Genomic DNA, 17,924 nt, shown 5'->3' with positions numbered 1-17,924 from the left:
ATGGAACTCCATAAGCCAAAGGCTTAGCAAAGATTTGTACAGACCAAGTACACATTTGTCACATTTCAGTACAATTATTCAATAAAATTAATGACATGTTTCAGCAGACAGACCAAGACAGGAGATAGTTGATGGTAGGGGACAGTCATTAAATTTGGTTAATGTTTTATATAAATGGAAATCCATGGAGCCAGCCAGTGGGTTGATAACAACTACATTTTCTGTGCCAGAAAAACCAAGCGTAGACATGCTTTCAATATTTTATAAAAGAAGCGTTAAACATTGGTTTTCTTACTTAAGCTTTTTTGGCTTAGAGTTGGGATGAGGGTAATTAGTGAAGGTCTACATATAGCATGGCAGATTTCATTTCATTTACAAGAGGAAAAGCTGCATAAACCAGATTATTAATTTCAAATAAAAGTTCTAATGAACATTGTTACAAGACATAAGCCCAAAAATAAATTACTTGTACATTCAAACACTGCACTGAAGATCAGAAACATTCACACTATTATCCTTTTGGAAAGGATATTGTAGAAGAGATAAATTGCTGAGGAGAGGGACGATGAAGGTGGAAATGTTCTAGCAACAAAATATCTAAAACAAATACATCAAGAATATGATCAAAGGAACAAGACGCCAATTGTGCATTACTGAAAACTGAAGCTAACTTAATCACACACAAAATATCTAAATAAAAATACTCTGATGACTGAAATATGAAATAGACTACAGTTTTCTATATTAGCATACAATGGGAAACTTGAATCTTACTGTCAATCTTCAACAGTAATGTATTTTAACTGCAGGCTAAAATATATCAATCTAGATGTAAAATAAGTAAACAGCTTTAAATCATAATGCGCCGTCTGTCAATGTGGCATAGGAAGAATGAACAGAAAGTGGTAAGTTCCTTAATGGTGTTACTTTTGACCATATAATAACAGTGAATAGAATCAATAGATTGTATTCTGAAAATATAACATGTGCTTTTTATTCATAATAGAAAATTAACTTGTAATGATTGTATGCAAAATGCTTCAGCTATCCACTATGGGTTAGTACACATTCCCTTGTGAAAAAAGGGAGGAAAGTTTATTATTTGCATACAGGTGTATGACTTATCAGGCAGCTCAAATGGAATTCATTTGAGTTGCCTGAAAACCTCTACATTTACTGTAGTTGATAGTCTAGGGTTCTCTCAGATAACAAAACTGGTTAACCAGACAAGGTCACCTGAGTTAATGGGTAACTTGTGTTCAACAATGGGTTTTAGGTTTGGGGTAGTGTACATTTACTGAGGTATGGTCCAATTAAAAAGCACTGTAAATGCAAAATTACCCTTTATCCATTCCTTGGGGGCTGAAACATGTCTTGCAAGGTCGTATTGATAAAAACAGATGAGCTACTGTATGTGTGTGTGTATACACACATACATACATACAGTGGGGAGAACAAGTATTTGATAACCTGCAAAATTGGCAGTGTTTCCTACTTACAAAGCATGTAGAGCTCTGCAATTTTTATCATAGGTACCCTTCAACTGTGAGAGACGGAATCTAAAATCTATTGTATGATTTTTAAGTAATTAATTTGCATTTTATTGCATGACATAAGTATTTGATCACCTACCAACCAGTAAGAATTCCGGCTTTCACAGACCTGTTAGTTTTTCTTTAAGAAGTCCTCCTGTTCTCCACTCATTACCTGTATTAACTGCACCTGTTTGAACTTGTTACCTGTATAAAAGACACCTGTCCACACACTCAATCAAACAGACTCCAACCTCTCCACAATGGCCAAGACCAGAGAGCTGTGTAAGGACATCAGGGTTAAATTGTAGACCTGCACAAGGCTGGGATGGGCTACAGGACAATAGGCAAGCAGCTTGGTGAGAAGGCAACAACTGTTGGCGCAATTATTAGAAAATGGAAGAAGTTCAAGATGACGGTCAATCACCCTCGGTCTGGGGCTCCATGCAAGATCTCACCTCGTGGGGCATCAATGATCATGAGGAAGGTGAGGGATCAGCCCAGAACTACACGACAGGACCTGGTCAATGACCTGAAGAGAGCTGGGACCACAGTCTCAAAGAAAACCATTAGTAACACACTACGCCGTCATGGATTAAAATCCTGCAGCGCACGCAAGGTCCCCCTGCTCAAGCCAGCGCATGTCCATGCCCGTCTGAAGTTTGCCAATGACCATCTGGATGATCCAGATGAGGAATGGGAGAAGGTCATGTGGTCTGATGAGACAAAAATAGAGCTTTTTGGTCTAAACTCCACTCGCCGTGTTTGGAGGAAGAAGAAGGATAAAAACAACCCCAAGAACACCATCCCAACCGTGAAGCATGGAGGTGGAAACATCATTCTTTGGGGATGCTTTTCTGCAAAGGGGACAGGACAACTGCACCGTATTGAGGGGAGGATGGATGGGGCCATGTATCGCGAGATCTTGGCCAACAACCTCCTTCCCTCAGTAAGAGCATTGAAGATGGGTCGTGGCTGGGTCTTCCAGCATGACAACGACCTGAAACACACAGCCAGGGCAACTAAGGAGTGGCTCCGTAAGAAGCATCTCAAGGTCCTGGAGTGGCCTAGCCAGTCTCCAGACCTGAACCCAATAGAAAATCTTTGGAGGGAGCTGAAAGTCCGTATTGCCCAGCGACAGCCCCGAAACCTGAAGGATCTGGAGAAGGTCTGTATGGAGTGGGCCAAAATCCCTGCTGCAGTGTGTGCAAACCTGGTCAAGAACTACAGGAAACGTATGATCTCTGTAATTGCAAACAAAGGTTTCTGTACCAAATATTAAGTTCTGCTTTTCTGATGTATCAAATACTTATGTCATGCAATAAAATGCAAATTAATTACTTAAAAATCATACAATGTGATTTTCTGGATTTTTGTTTTAGATTCAGTCTCTCACAGTTGAAGTGTACCTATGATAAAAATTATAGACCTCTACATGCTTTGTAAGTAGGAAAACCTGCAAAATCGGCAGTGTATCAAATACTTGTTCTCCCACTGTATATACACACACACGAATATATAGCTTTTGAGAAGCATACATTTATTTTAAATACCCTGCAAAGTCTATTCTATGACCCGGTTTTCCACTTTACTTTTATGCACTTAAAACCTTAACCAACCCCCAGTTAGATAGCAGCAAAATGGGAGACTCTCAAACACACACAGTAAAACATATGCACCCAAACCAACCACGAGACAGAGGACAGAAAGCCTCAGACAATATACAGTGTATGCATATTTTAGTGCTTAGTGTAATATTTGGAATAGCCAAATAGTTGACAATTAAAATAATCTTTGCACCAAATTAGTAAATAAGTATTCTTCAGTGTGCAAACCATACATATTAAACTAATAATCTGAGGAATGCATCTAATATTACAGTGAATAATATACCATAAGCATTAGAGGACAGCCAGAGGATTGCCTTTACGCAGAAGCCATCAAATGTTCTCTATGTATTTAGTTTTAGCTTAACGAAGATATGCATTTACTGAGCTAGCTGGGGGCAGTATCCCTCTGAAGATGAGGCTTCTGCATTAGAAGTGTATGATGTGTACAAAATGATTGTAAATACAGCTTGTTCACAATCAGAATACATTCTAGAAAACAAGACCACCGAGGTACCCTCTTCTGCAAATATTGGGTGAGATGGGTAACTTGACTAGACTTGACAGAAGTTACCAAACACTGAATACATCAGGAAACAGCTTTAGGAAAGATATCCTTGGGTTGTGTTTCCACTGGAGAAAATTGTGAGTTCAAAATCCAACATCCTCTGTTAAATGCTGGCATTCACCTGAAAAACAAGTGAAAATACAGAATAAGGCTACATATAGAGTACCAGTCAAAAGTTTGGACACACCTACTCATTCAAGGGTTTTTCTTTATTTTTATTATTTTCTGCATTGTAGAATATTTCAAGAACTTTGACAGTGCAGTCGTAAAAACCATCAAGCGCTTTGATGAAACTGGCTGAGGACCACCACAGGAAAGGAAGACCCAGAGTTACTGCAGAGGATAAGTTCATTAGAGTTACCAGCCTCAGAAATTACAGCCCCAAAAAATGCTTCACAGCGTTCAAGTAACAGACACTTCAACATCAACTGTTCAGAGGAGACTGCGTGCATCAGGCCTTCATGGTTGAATTGCTGCAAAGAAACCACCACTAAAGGACAGCAATAAGAAGAAGAGACTTGCTTTGGCCAAGAAACACGAGTAATGGACATTAGACCAGTGGAAATCTGTCCTTTGGTCTAATGAGTCCAATTTGAGATTTTTGTTCCAACCGCAGTGTCTTTGTGAGACGCAGAGTAGGATGATCTCCACATGTGCTATTCCCACCGTGAAGCATAGAGGAGGAGGTGAGATGGTGCTTTTCTGGTGACACTGTCAGTGATTTATTTTGAATTCAAGGCACACTTGACCAGCATGGCTACCACAGCATTCTGCAGCGATACACCATCCCATCTGGTTTGCGCTTAGTGGGACTATCATTTGTTTTTCAACAGGACAATGACCCAACACACCTCCAGGCTGTGTAAGGGCTATTTGACAAAGAAGGAGAGTGATGGAGTGCTGCATCAGATGACCTAGCCGCCACAATCACCTGACCTCAACACTTTTTTGGTTACTACACGATACTATATGTGTCATTTCATAGTTTTGATGTCTTCACTATTATTCTACAATGTAGAAAATAGTAAAAATAAAGACAAAACCTTGAATGAGTAGGTGTGTCCACATTTGTGACTGGTACTGTATAGTTTCTTGTGAAATGATTCCAAGTTGTGAATACTGTACAATCGGACAGACCTGGCTTCCTATTCAATCAACATGAGCTATCAGGAGACTGAATATATTTGGCATGGGTTCCCAGATCCTCAAAAAGTTCTACAGCTGCACCATCAAGAGCATCCTGACCGGTTGCATCACCGCCTGGTATGGCAACTGCTCGGTATCCGACAGTAAGGCGCTACAGAGGGTAGTGCGTATGGCCCAGGACATCACTGGGGCAAGCTTCCTGCCATCCAGGACCTATATACTAAATATGCAGTGTCAGAGGAAGTCCCAAAAAATTGTCAAAGACTCCAGTCACCTAAGTCATAGACCGTTCTCTCCACTACCGCACGGCAAGCGGTACCGGAGCACCAAGTCTAGGTCCAAAAGGCTCCTTAACAGCTTCTACCCCCAACCAGTCTTTTAATCAAATGGCCACTCGGACTATCTACATTGTTTTTACACTGCTGCTACTCGCTGTTTATTATCTATGCATAGTCACTTCACCCCTACCTACATGTACAAATTACCTTTACTAACCTGTACCCCCACACATTGACTCGGTACTGGTACCCCCTGTATATCGCCTCATTACTGTTATTTTATTGTGTTACTTTATATTTTATTTTTTACATTAGTTCATTTTATAAATATTTTATTAACTCTCTTGAACTGCATTGTTGGTTAAAGGCTTGTAAGTAAGCATTTCAAGGTAAGATTTACACCTGTTGTATTCGGCGCATGTGACAAAATACATTTGATTTGAAACCCCACATCTTACAGAAGAACAATGTTGAGAAATACTACCTATTGATTTACTACTGATCCGTTTGCATTTGTAAGTCTACTGTCCACTGGGTGTGGGAGGAAATAGCCTTGCTGAGCTGAGTTTGACTTACGAATACGAATACTATAGAATATAAGGTAAACAGGAGGCCATATCTTTCTCACAGGAAATTGGGACTGTGTCAAAGAACAATTGAAAGGACGGATGGGAGAAGCCTAATATCAACACTTGAAATTTTGCTACACATGAAAGCATATGTGACGTAAAGCTGTGCAGAGACCAGAAGCACTTTATTTTACAGTACTTGTTTCCATTTTCCCTGGTATTTTAGTAGCAATGGATACATTCTTGAAGGCTACTTCAAAGAATTTAACACCAGTAACATTGGAACTAGGCTACCTGGTACCAAATGTTACATGGTGGTGTTTGTTTTATGGAATCACAATGAAACATATGTTATTTATGTTATTACTATGTAATTAACATTTTCGCATGTCATTTCTTAGATAATAGTTATTAATTACTTTACCGTGAAATAAAGTGCAACCATAGGTTCAGTTAACTCCAAGAACTTCCCGAACCATGTGAGATGGATGATATTGAATGTATTGGGTTGAGCTCAAACAGTGCCCACTTTCATGGTTATCGTTATTTAGTGTTTATTAAGCAGACAGTCTAAAATCTAAATATCCTACTTTCAAACAATTCCCAAATTTGCAATTATGGCAAGGGAAATGTGTGTGGCAGCTCCACACAGAAAACCTTTCATGATTAAACATCTAAGGGAAGAACATTATTGTTACCTTGTAAAATGTTTAATTTTGCTTAAGCACTGGCAATGAAAGTAGTGGAGATTAAACAAAAAAGCCAATATGACGCATTTCCGTATGCTCTAATTTTGTCCTTATGTTTTTAAACTGAGATAGTATGAAGAAGGGCTCAGGGCACATGCGTTTTGCATTACGAACTGAACATATCACAGAGAAAGTTACCCATTCACGGATGTGACAAAAACATATCTATAACATTCATCTAATGAGTTAATCAATGACACTGAAATATTTTGAAGACTTCTGAAACAGGAATAATCAGTGAGCTATAAATAAAGGTAAAAAATAGAAAGCATCCTCATAAACAGGACTGTCTGAATCAAAAAGAAAAGGCTGAACGGCTGTGCCACTCTTGTGGGTTTGGGAAAGGTTTTGGTGCTCCCTCACTTCAAGTTCGGACCGCCTTGAACTGATGAGAGTAGGCCTACCTGTACTTGACATCAAAGAGGGTGGAGTCCTCTTCATCATCATTCTCCTCATTCAAAGGAGCCATCTCTACTCGCTCTGCTGGTGTCGTGATTATGTCATACTTTCGTGTTTTCCTGATTCTCCGTCCAGATCTATGACAAAACAGAGAAGGGTTGTGATAATGACATTTCAAGAGGGCTGCATTTACACAGGCAGCCCAATTCTGATATTTTGCCTAATTATTGGAAAAATTGCAGATCTGATTAGTTAAAAGACCAATTAGTGAAAAAAAAAGATCAGAATTGGGCTGCCTTTGTAAACGCAGCTGAGGTGTGCAGTAGTTTCTCACTTGGAACAAAGAAGAATCTGATATGGCTGCTTTGCCATATGGACAGGATTAAAGTAGTGTATTGTGGTTGCAGTTTAGCGTTTTTCGTCATTAATCTTGTTCTGTAGGCAGCTCTGCAGAGTGGTCACTAGCTGGTACAGCCACAAAGACATAAAATCTGATTTTAAACCTAACCACACTACTAACCCTAATGCCCAACCTTAAATTAACACCAAAAAGCTTGTTTTCATGAATTTTTACAATATAGCCCATTTTGACTTTGCAGCTGGCCCATCTAGAGAAATCGCTCCGTTGTGCCTCTAGGGTAAGATTCATGACAGTAAATGTCAACCTGCATTGTGGTTAAGGCCTACTGCCCACCTGGTGTGGGGAATGATTATGTCATCGCTGATGTAGCCTAATGTAGTGGTGTTTAACATATTTAGATATTAAATTACTGACACAATATGATAGTTGCTGCAATATAATGAACACCAAGACCCATCCCCTGTTTGCCAACTCTCCTACTACATACTGGCTGATCGAAATCAATAATGACGCACATGCTACGTTATTTAAGTAAGATCTTTATGAATGCTTCAATTCGATTTCATAGAAGAATAGTATAGTATATTACAGTTGTAAAATATATAATGTTAATTAGGATAATACAGTTGCCTATAGAGTTTTTGGTTGCCTATTGGTGTAAACATAAATCAGCCTACCTGATCACTTTGATTACCAAGCACGTGATGAGAACAGCTGTTAGCGCGCAAATAATAATTACAATATTTTTAAGAGTAGGAAGATATTGTAACATTGAAGACATTTTTGATTCGGTCTCATCTGTGCCATTATTTGACAAATCCCCTCCATGAATGGATGATGTTGAATTTAGCTGCGTTGAGGGTGAAGGTAGAGTTTGTGGTTCACCGATAACTTCCCATGCCACAGCAATAACCAAAGTGAATATGAAACTGTATGACACCATCCTGCTTGAAGGAATAAGAGCAAATTTCTTGTGAAAATGATCGTCTGTTCTTTCTATCTAAATTCCTTTCACGAAGCCAAGGAAGATATGTGATTGAAGATATGCAGTGACATGCTGTGACATTTCATGAAAGGTGTTTAAAATTGCGCCTCCGCTCGCCAAACGAAATTGAAACGATTCCATAAAACGGTGTAAATATCCCATCTGTATAACCCAACAATAATATCTCCTGAATGGTTGCGGACTGCTTCTTTCGCTGCTCGCTGCTTCTCCTAACTGCTGTCAAAGCAAAAGGTGCCAGGCTTCCGGTCTGGACAGCCTGGTCTCATAGACTAGACGTAACATAGTAAACGTAAATCCGGGAAACTCATTTCTATGATATGTTACGTTTGGTATTGTTACATAAGACATATGGTTACTGAAGGCAAAAACGAAAGTAGGGTTGTTGGTTGGGTTGGGTTGGGTTCGGTTGGGCGTATAATGTGAACGTCGAGCAGCACAAAGGTGAGTTTCAATCTCATCACTGACAATTTTAGCAACTTTTCAACTACTTAGCATGTTAGCTAACCCATACCTAACCATAACCTTAACCTTTTTAGCTAACCCTTCCATAGCCACGTGAAGTAGGGGTGCTTAGGGTGCTACAGTATCCCCTGAAAAATTGGAATAATAATATTAGATTTTTTATTTTATTTCACCTTTATTTAACCAGGTAGGCTAGTTGAGAACAAGTTCTCATTTGCAACTGTGACCTGGCCAAGATAAAGCAAAGCAGTTCGACACATACAACAACACAGAGTTACACATGGAATAAACAAACATACAATCAATAATACAGTAGAAAAATCTATATACAGCATGTGCAAATGAGGTAGGATAAGAGAGGTAAGGCAATAAATAGGCCATGGTGGCAAGTAATTACAATATAGCAATTAAACACTGGAATGGTAGATGTGCAGAAGATGAATGTGCAAGTAGAGTTACTGGGGTGCAAAGGAGCAAGATAAATAAATAAATACAGTATGGGGATGAGGTAGATTGGATAGGCTATTTACAGATGAGCTATGTACAGGTGCAGTGATCTGTGAGCTGCTCTGACAGCTGGTGCTTAAAGCTAGTGAGGGAGGTAAGAGTCTCCAGCTTCAGAGATTTTTGCAGTACCAGTCAAAAGTCTAGACACACTTACTTATTCAAGGGTTTTTCTTTATATTGACTATTTTCTACATTGTAGAATAATAGTGAAGACATCAAAACTACAAAATACCATATATGGAATCATGTAGTAACCAAAAAAGTGTTAAACAAATCAAAATATAATTTATATTTGAGATTCTTCAAAGTTTCCACCCTTTGCCTTGATGACAGCTTTGCACACTCTTGGTATTCTCTCAACCAGCTTCATGAGGAATGCTTTTCCAACAGTCTTATTTCATGGTTTTGATGTGTTCACTATTATTCTATAATAAAATAATAACCCTGCAATGAGAAGGTGTGTCCAAACTTTTGACTGGTACTGTATAATTTCTTGTGAAATAAGTTGTGAATACTGTACAATTGGACAGACATGGCTTCCTATTCAATCAATATATATATATATTATTTTTCAGATTTATATATGTATATACAGTGGCGATTTTAGAATGTAAATCTTGGTGGGACCAACAACAAAAAAAGGGATATATGCCAGCAAAGCCACTACACAACACAACACTAAACAATACATGAATTGCACTATAACGGTGACAAATGGTGCCCACAAACTGTTAGGGCCTACATAAAGCTGTCCCAACAACAGAGTCCCAACAGCAGTCCCAACACCTTACGACTGCTTCACCTGGCTATCAGCGGAGCCTTGTCTGGCAGCAAAACAGTTAAATCAGCCTCATTTACTGCCTTTATAAAAAACATAGCTGATATGGCTGACTTGCTTAAACAAATGTGGTTTCTAATGACAATTGAGATGTACGAACTATGGCATATTTTATTTCTTTATTTATTTCACCTTTATTTAACCAGGTAAGCTAGTTGAGAACAAGTTCTCATTTACAACTGCGACCTGGCCAAGATAAAGCAAAGCAGTGCGACAGAAACAACAACACAGAGTTACATGGAATAAACAAGCGTACAGTCAATAACACAATAGAAAAAAAAAGAAAGTCTATATACAGTGTGTGCAAATGGCATGAGGAGGTATGGCAATAAATAGCCCATAGTAGCAAAGTAATTACAATTTAGCAGATTAACACTGGAGTGATAGATGAGCAGATGATGATGATCAGATGATGGTGTGTAAGTAGTGATATTGGTATGCAAAAGAGCAGCGAAGTAAATAGATATGGGGACGCATAAGGGGACGACAAGTGGATAAGAGGCAATCCGTATTTTCGATTAAGACATTAATGAGCGAACATGGACGGACGAAGTCATTATATCTATTTGTTCAGCACTTTTGAAATGTACAGCAATAGAATTCAGAACCTGTACACCAAGTCAAAACCGTAGGATAAATAAAGGGGACATATAAGCAGACAATGAAAGCTCTTACAATATTTGATGATAACATTTCTCAAAAACGGGTTATAGGCTACATGTGCACCACCAAGTCAGAACAGTAGGCGAAATTAAGAGGTGAACGTAGACCAAATTATTAGGGTGAGGCACATGGGCTACTAACAGTATTACTTTCTTAGCTACAGTATACATATCTCCCTGGCATATTATATAATTTATGCAGCAGCATACAAGACATTTTTGGACTCACCTTGTTGTGCTGTGCTCACTTGAACAGGAAGGTGGCACGGCGGTCCTTCGTGGGCACATTTTGTCATCAAAGTCTGGCATTCTCTGGATTTATGGTGCGTTCAAGACAATTGGGTATTCGGAAAAAATCAAGGTCGAATCATGATGACGTCAGTGATCTTCAGTTTGTAGCTGTAGAAAAAGGCCTGAGTTCCGAATGTACAATTCTGAGTTGGATGAAAGTTCAAAACATATTTTCCCAGTCGTAGCTCCTTTTTCCAGACTTTCCAGTTGTCTTGAACTCACTAAAGTCAGATTTTGCCGTTCAGAGTTAATATTTGTTTTGAGCGCGGTACAAATCTTACTTAATTGACAGCATGGCCAATGTTGAATGTTTATCCTTTTAAACTAGGAAAAGAGACCATTCATCTCAGACTTTGGACCACACAGCCACTCCGCTGAATAGCAGGCTAATGATTGCTTTGCAATGCTTGCAGTTAGCCACACTGAAATCACTCATTGTTGAATTTGCGATTTCCAACTTGTTGTGTAACGTTTATGTCCAATGGCCGATGAGCACCTATATGTTTTATCTTTAATTTCTCTTCATTATTTCTCTTCATATGACAAGGATTACATAGGATTTGCCAGTAGATTGTCGACTTGACTCATGATGATGACTGCTAGCTCAGACTTTGAAAGTATGATGTTGACATCAGTCCAATCAAAGCTACTGTAGATATGTGATTTGACGTCATTTTATCTGTGGCCAATGACCTTAAGCCTTCTTGGTTGGGCACTTCTAATGTAACTCTGTGGCAGCACCCAAGGGGCTTGAATTTTCTATCTCTACCTTTAGACTTGGCGGTGATGTAGTGTCCCCATGAGTGACAGAACACTGAGCCAATCACGGCGCAACGCTCCGTATTTTCTGCTGGCTTGCCCCACCTCCACAGAATGCACTGAGCAAGGCTGAAACACCTGCATTTTGGAGCTGCCTTACTCAAGAAAACAAAAAAGAGACCATGTTTGTATGCAGCTTTATTAACTCAATGATATATATTTTTTCTGTAGTGTAGGCTGAAGTGTAGGCAAAAATATTTTTTCAGCATCTCTGCTTTAGCAAAAATAAAAATGTGTTGTATAATTAATAACAATATTTTGCAGGATTCAATCAAATTTGAATTGTAAGAGTCCCTTTATCTGTGATTTTCATTCCAATGGAATCCAGAAAGAACAAAACCCTGTCCTCAAACATTTACATCAAAAGGTGCAAAGTTGTGGGCATCAAATTAAATATTTTTCTCGATCAAATAACATAGAAAACAACCACTTTTTGTTCGGTATCAATTTACCATCCTTACAAACCACTGAATGTAAATGTACATTAACATATCTAGGTTTGTACATGTTGACTCAATGAGCACATTGAGACAGCAAGTGGTTTGTGAGGATGTAATGAGATGATGTGGCTAAGTTGGTAGAGCATGGTGCTTGCAACACTAGGGTTGTTGGTTCAACTCCCATGGGGGACCAGAATGGGGATTTTTTTATTTTTATGTATCCACTCACTACTGTAAATTGATCTGAATAAGAGTGTCTAGTAAAAAGAATGAATAGACCATTTCAGTTTTAACATAAGTAAGTTGCATTTGCAAAGTATACTGAAGAAATACATAAACACAACATTCAACAATTTTACTAAGTTACAGTTCATATAAGGAAATCAGTCAATTTAAATAAATTCATTAGACCCTAATCTATGGATTTCACATGACTGGGCAGTCGTGGGTGGGCCTGGGAGGGCATAGGCCCACTGACTTGAGAGCCAGGCCCACCCTCTGGGGAGCAAGGCCCAGCCAATCAGAATGAGTTTTTCCCCACATAAGGGTTTTATTACAGACAGAAATACTCCTCTGTTTCATCAGCTGTCTGGCTGGTCTCAGACGACCCCACAGGTGAAGAAGCCAGATGCAGAGGTCCTGGGATGGCGTGGTTACGCATGGTCTGCAGTTGTGAGGCCAGTTGGACGTACTCTCTAAAACGACGTTGGAGGCAGTTTATGGTAGAGAAATTAACATTAAATTCTCTGGCAACAGCTGTGGTGGACATTCCTGCAGTCAGCATGCCAATTGCACACTCCCTCCAATTTGAGACATCTGTGGCATCGTGTTGTGTGACAAAACTGCACATTTTAGAGTGGCCATTTATTGTCCCTAGCACAAGGTGCACCTGTGTAATGATCATGCTGTTTAATCAGCTTCTTGATATGCCACATCTGTCCGGTGGATGGATTATCTTTGCAAAGGAGAAATTCTCACTAACAGGAATGTAAACAATTTCGTGCACAACATTTAAGAGAAATAAGCTTTTTGTGCGAATGGAACATTTCTGGGATCTTTTATTTCAGCTCATGAAACACGGGGCTAACACTTTACATGTTGCGTTTATATTTTTGTTCAGTATATTCAAAGAAACTGGAAAACATTTGTTTTTCTGCATCGCAGCCCATCATGTTGTGATGTGGGCGAGCTTATGTCACATGCACACACTGAAGGGCAAACTAGCCAGCTCCTGACCGGGACCTGCTCGTGCGTAATGTAGGTCAAGGAGCCAGTGGCGTGTATTCATGGCTGCCAAGGGAAGCCAGTCTTCTCCAAATGGGGTCCCCTGAGAAGATCTGTAATCTTATCAAACTAATTATTAAAAATGTATTATCTTCAAATGTGTATAGAATACAACTTTTTAGTGTCAATTAAGGACCGCTTACACTTTTAGAATGTGCTTCCATGTCACGCCTACTCCTGATCCCAATGTGGGTCCTGACAACCCACATTGCGTACACCTGCAACCATCATTGAGCGTACCTGCGCCCCATCGTTAAAAACACCTGGACTTCATCAACACCCTGATTACTCTCCCTTCATATTGCCCTCACCAACCTCAGTCATCAGGCAGAGTTTGTGGCCATTTACACAGATGGTTAAAAAGAGCCAGGGACTGGACTGGACTGGATTGGATTGGATTGGATTGGACTGGACTGGACTAGACGGGATTAGACTGGACTGGACTGGACTGTGTCGGCACTTGTAGTGCAGGACTGTGGGGTGGAAGTCAGAAAATGTATTACGGATCATCTGGCTGTTTGAAAATGGCACTGAAGAACATGGCTGACGTTTTACATTCTCCCAACCAATTGTGCTATTTTTTTTATTTTTTTTGCGTTTTGTGTAACTTATTGTGTACATAATGTTGCTGCTACCGTCTCCTATGACCGAAAATAACTTCTGGACATCAAAAAAGCGATTACTCACCGTGGACTGGAAGAAACTTTTTTCTTTAACGATTCTGGCAAGAAGGATATCCTGCTTTCACTGGAACAAGCCCAGATCCACGCCCTTTGCGTAAAGAAAAGACGCCGGAAAAGGGTCCACAGATTGGGCATCCTTCTGAAAATACGGAGGTGAGCGAGTAAACTCGCACTGCCTTCCATTCTTCTCACTAACGTGCAATCATTGGACAATAAAATGGATGACCTACGATTAAGATTATCCTACCAACGGGACATTAAAAACTGTAACATCTTATGTTTAACCAAGATGTGGCTGAACGAAGATACGGACAACATAGAGCTAGCGGGATTTTCCATGCACAGGCAGAACAGAGACCCTAACTCTGGTAAGACGAGGGGTGGAGGTGTGTGTCTTTTTGTCAATAACAGCTGGTGTGCAATGTCTAATATTAAAGAAGTCTTGAGGTATTGCTCGCCTGACGTAGAGTACCTGATAATAAGATGTAGACCGCACTATCTACCAAGAGTTCTCATCTCTGTTATTCATAGCCGTCTATTTACCACCACAAAATGAAGCTAGCACCAAGACCGCTCTCAACCAACTCTATAAGGCCATAAGCAATGAAGAAAATGCTCACCCAAAAGCGGTGCTCCTAGTGGCCGGGGACTTTAATGCAGGCAAACTTAAATCAGTTTTACCAAATTTTTACCAGCAAACACTAAAGCAGGAAGTACCAGTGACTCGCTCAATACGGAAGTGGTCAGATGATGCAGATGCTACACTACAGGACTGTTTTGCTAGCACAGACTGGAATATGTTCCGGGATTCATCTAATGGCATTGAGGAATACACCACCTCAGTCATTGGCTTCATCAATAAGTGCATCGACGACGTCGTCCCCACAGTGACTGCACGTACATATCCCAACCAGAAGCCATGGATTACAGGCAACATCCGCATCGAGCTAATGGCAAGAGCTGCCACTTTCAAGGAGCGGGAGACTAATCCGGACGCTTATAAAAAATCCCACTATATACCCTCAGACGAACCATCAAACAAGCAAATCGTCAATACAGGATTAAGATTGAATCCAACTACACTCGCTCCGACACTCGTTGGATGTGGCAGGGCTTGAAAACTATTACGGACTACAAAGGGTAACCCAGACGCATGCTACCCAGTGACGCGAGCCTACCAGATTAGCTAAATGCCTTTTATGCTCGCTTCGAGGCAAGCAACACTGAAGCATGCACGAGAGCACCAGCTGTTCTGGATGACTGTGTGATCATGCTGTGAACAAAACCTTTAAACAGGTCAACATTCATAAGCCGCTGGGCCAGACGGATTACCAGGATGTGTACTCGAAGCATGCGTGGACCAACTGTCAAGTGTCTTCACTGACATTTTCAACCTCTCCCTGACCAAGTCTGTAATACCTACATGTTTCAAGCAGACCGCCATAGCCCCTGTGCCCAAGGAAGCGAAGGTAATCTGCCTAAATTATTACTGCCCTGTGGCACTCACGTTGGTAGCCATGAAGTGCATTGAAAGGCTGGTCATGGCTCACATCAACCCCCTAGACCCACTCCAATTCACATACCCCCCCAACAGTTCCACAGATGACGCAATCTCAATCACACTCCACACTGCCCTTTCTCACCTGGACAAAAGGAACACCTATGTGAGGATGCTGTTGATTGACTACAGCTCAGCGTTCAACACCATAGTGCCCACGAAGCTCAACACTAAGCTATGGACTCTGGGACTAAATTCTCCCTCTGCAACTGGATCCTGGACTTCCTGAAGGGCCGCCCCCAGGTGGTAAGAGTAGGCAACAACACGTCTGCCACGCTGATCCTTAACACTGGGGCTCCTCAGGGGTGTGTACTTAGTCCCCTCCTGTATTCCCTGTTCACCCACGACTGCGTGGTCAAACACGACTCCAACACCATCATTAAGTTTGCTGACGACACAACAGCCTGATCACCGACAACAGTGAGATGGCCTATAGGGAGGGGGTCAGAGAACTGGCAGTGTGGTGCCAGGACAACAACCTCTCCCTCAATATGAGCAAGTCTAAGGAGCTGATCGTGGTCTACAGGAAAAGGCAGGCTGAACAGGCCCCCATTAACATCGACGGAGCTGTAGTGGAGTGGGTCAAGAGTTTCAAGTTTCTTGGTGTCCACATCACCAACTAACTATCATGGTCCAAACATACCAAGACGGGAGACTGATAATATTTGGAATGGGTCCCCAGATCCTCAAAAGGTTCTACAGCTGCACCATCGAGAGCATCTTGACCGGTTGTATCACCGCCTGGTATGACAACTGCTCAGCATCTGACCGTAAGGCTCTACAGAGGGTAGTGCGAATGGCCCAGTACATCACTGGGACCAAGCTTCCTGCCATCCAGGACCTATTTACTAGGTGGTGTCAGAGGAAAGCCCATAAAATTGTCAGACTCTCTTCTCTGCTAACGCATGGCAAGCGGTACTGGAGTGCCAAGTCTAGGACCAAAAGGCTCTTCAACAGCTTCTACCCCCAAGCCATAAGACTGCTGAACAATTCATAAAATCGCCACCGGACAATTTACATTGACACCCCCCTCCCTCCCTTTTGTACACTCGCTGTTTGTTTGTTAGCTATGCATAGCCACTTCTCCCCCACCTACATGTACAGATTACCTCAACTAGCCTGTACCCCCGGACACTGACTCTGTACCGGTGCCCCCTGTGTATAGCCTCGTTATTCTTATTGTGTTACTTTTATTTTAGTCTACTTGGTAAATATTTTCTTCTTCTTGAACTGCACTGTTGGTTAAGGGCTTGTAAGTAAGCATTTTACGGTAAAGTCTACACTTGTTGAATTCGGCGCATGTGACAAATACAATTTGATTTGTATATATGGCAGAGCTGATGGCCATACTGTTGGCCTTGCAGTGGGTGGAGGAAGTTAATACAGAGTAGTTATTTGCTCTGATTCGTGGGCAGTGTTAATGAGTCTCCAGTCCTTTGGGTCATGTAACAGACAAGCTCTGCTTTATGAAGTGCAGGTAGCCTAGTGGTTAGAGCATTGGGCCAGTAACCGAAAGGCTGCTGGATCGAATCCCTGAACTGACAAGGTAAACATCGGTTGTTCTGCCCCTGTTCCCCAGGCACCGAAGATGTGGATGTTGATTATCGCAGCCCCCCGCACCTCTCTGATTCAGAGGGGTTGGGTTAAATGTGGAAGACAGATTTCAGTTGAATGCATTCAGTTGTACAACTGATTAGGTATCCCCCTTCCCTACAAACCCATGGCAGGATTAGATAGATGATTAGAGATAAGATTTACTTGGGTCCCAGCACATGTGGGGGTAGAGGGGAACGAGGCAGTTGATTTACTGGCTAAACAAGCTCTTAGAAGTGGGAATGTTGATGTAATTTCAATGAGCAAGGCAGAGGCAGAAAGCCTGATATGGACAGTCATGGTGCAGAGATGGTAGGAGCAGTGGAATAGAGATACTAAGGGCAGGCATTTATTTTAAGTACAGAGGAAAGTCGGGGAGGATGGAAGGGACACGAAGGGAGGCTATTTTTACAAGATTAAGGGTGGGGCACAGCCAGTTGAATAAGTCCTTAAATGTGATAGGGAAGCATCCAATGGGAAAGTGTGATTTTTGCCAGGAGACAGTGGTGCGTGTATTGCTACAGTGTGGGCAGTATCAGAGGGAAAGAGAGGGGCTGAGATCTAGTATGAGG

The 17,924-nt window shown here is 41.1% G+C and overlaps 1 long non-coding RNA gene across 1 annotated transcript; it reads right to left on the bottom strand.

Moving 5' to 3' along the window:
• Positions 1-248: 248 nt before the first annotated feature.
• Positions 249-6,987, bottom strand: LOC139539923 (uncharacterized). The gene is made up of 2 exons (XR_011668037.1): positions 6,854-6,987; positions 249-3,828 (listed from the first exon to the last, which is right to left on the bottom strand). It is a non-coding gene; the product is annotated as an uncharacterized lncRNA (long non-coding RNA).
• Positions 6,988-17,924: the final 10,937 nt, after the last annotated feature.

This window comes from Salvelinus alpinus, chromosome 15 (genome assembly GCF_045679555.1).
Source record: "Salvelinus alpinus chromosome 15, SLU_Salpinus.1, whole genome shotgun sequence".
Lineage (NCBI taxonomy): Eukaryota > Metazoa > Chordata > Actinopteri > Salmoniformes > Salmonidae > Salvelinus > Salvelinus alpinus.
Note: the sequence above shows the minus strand (reverse complement) of the source record. Positions and strands in the feature narration are given on the sequence as shown.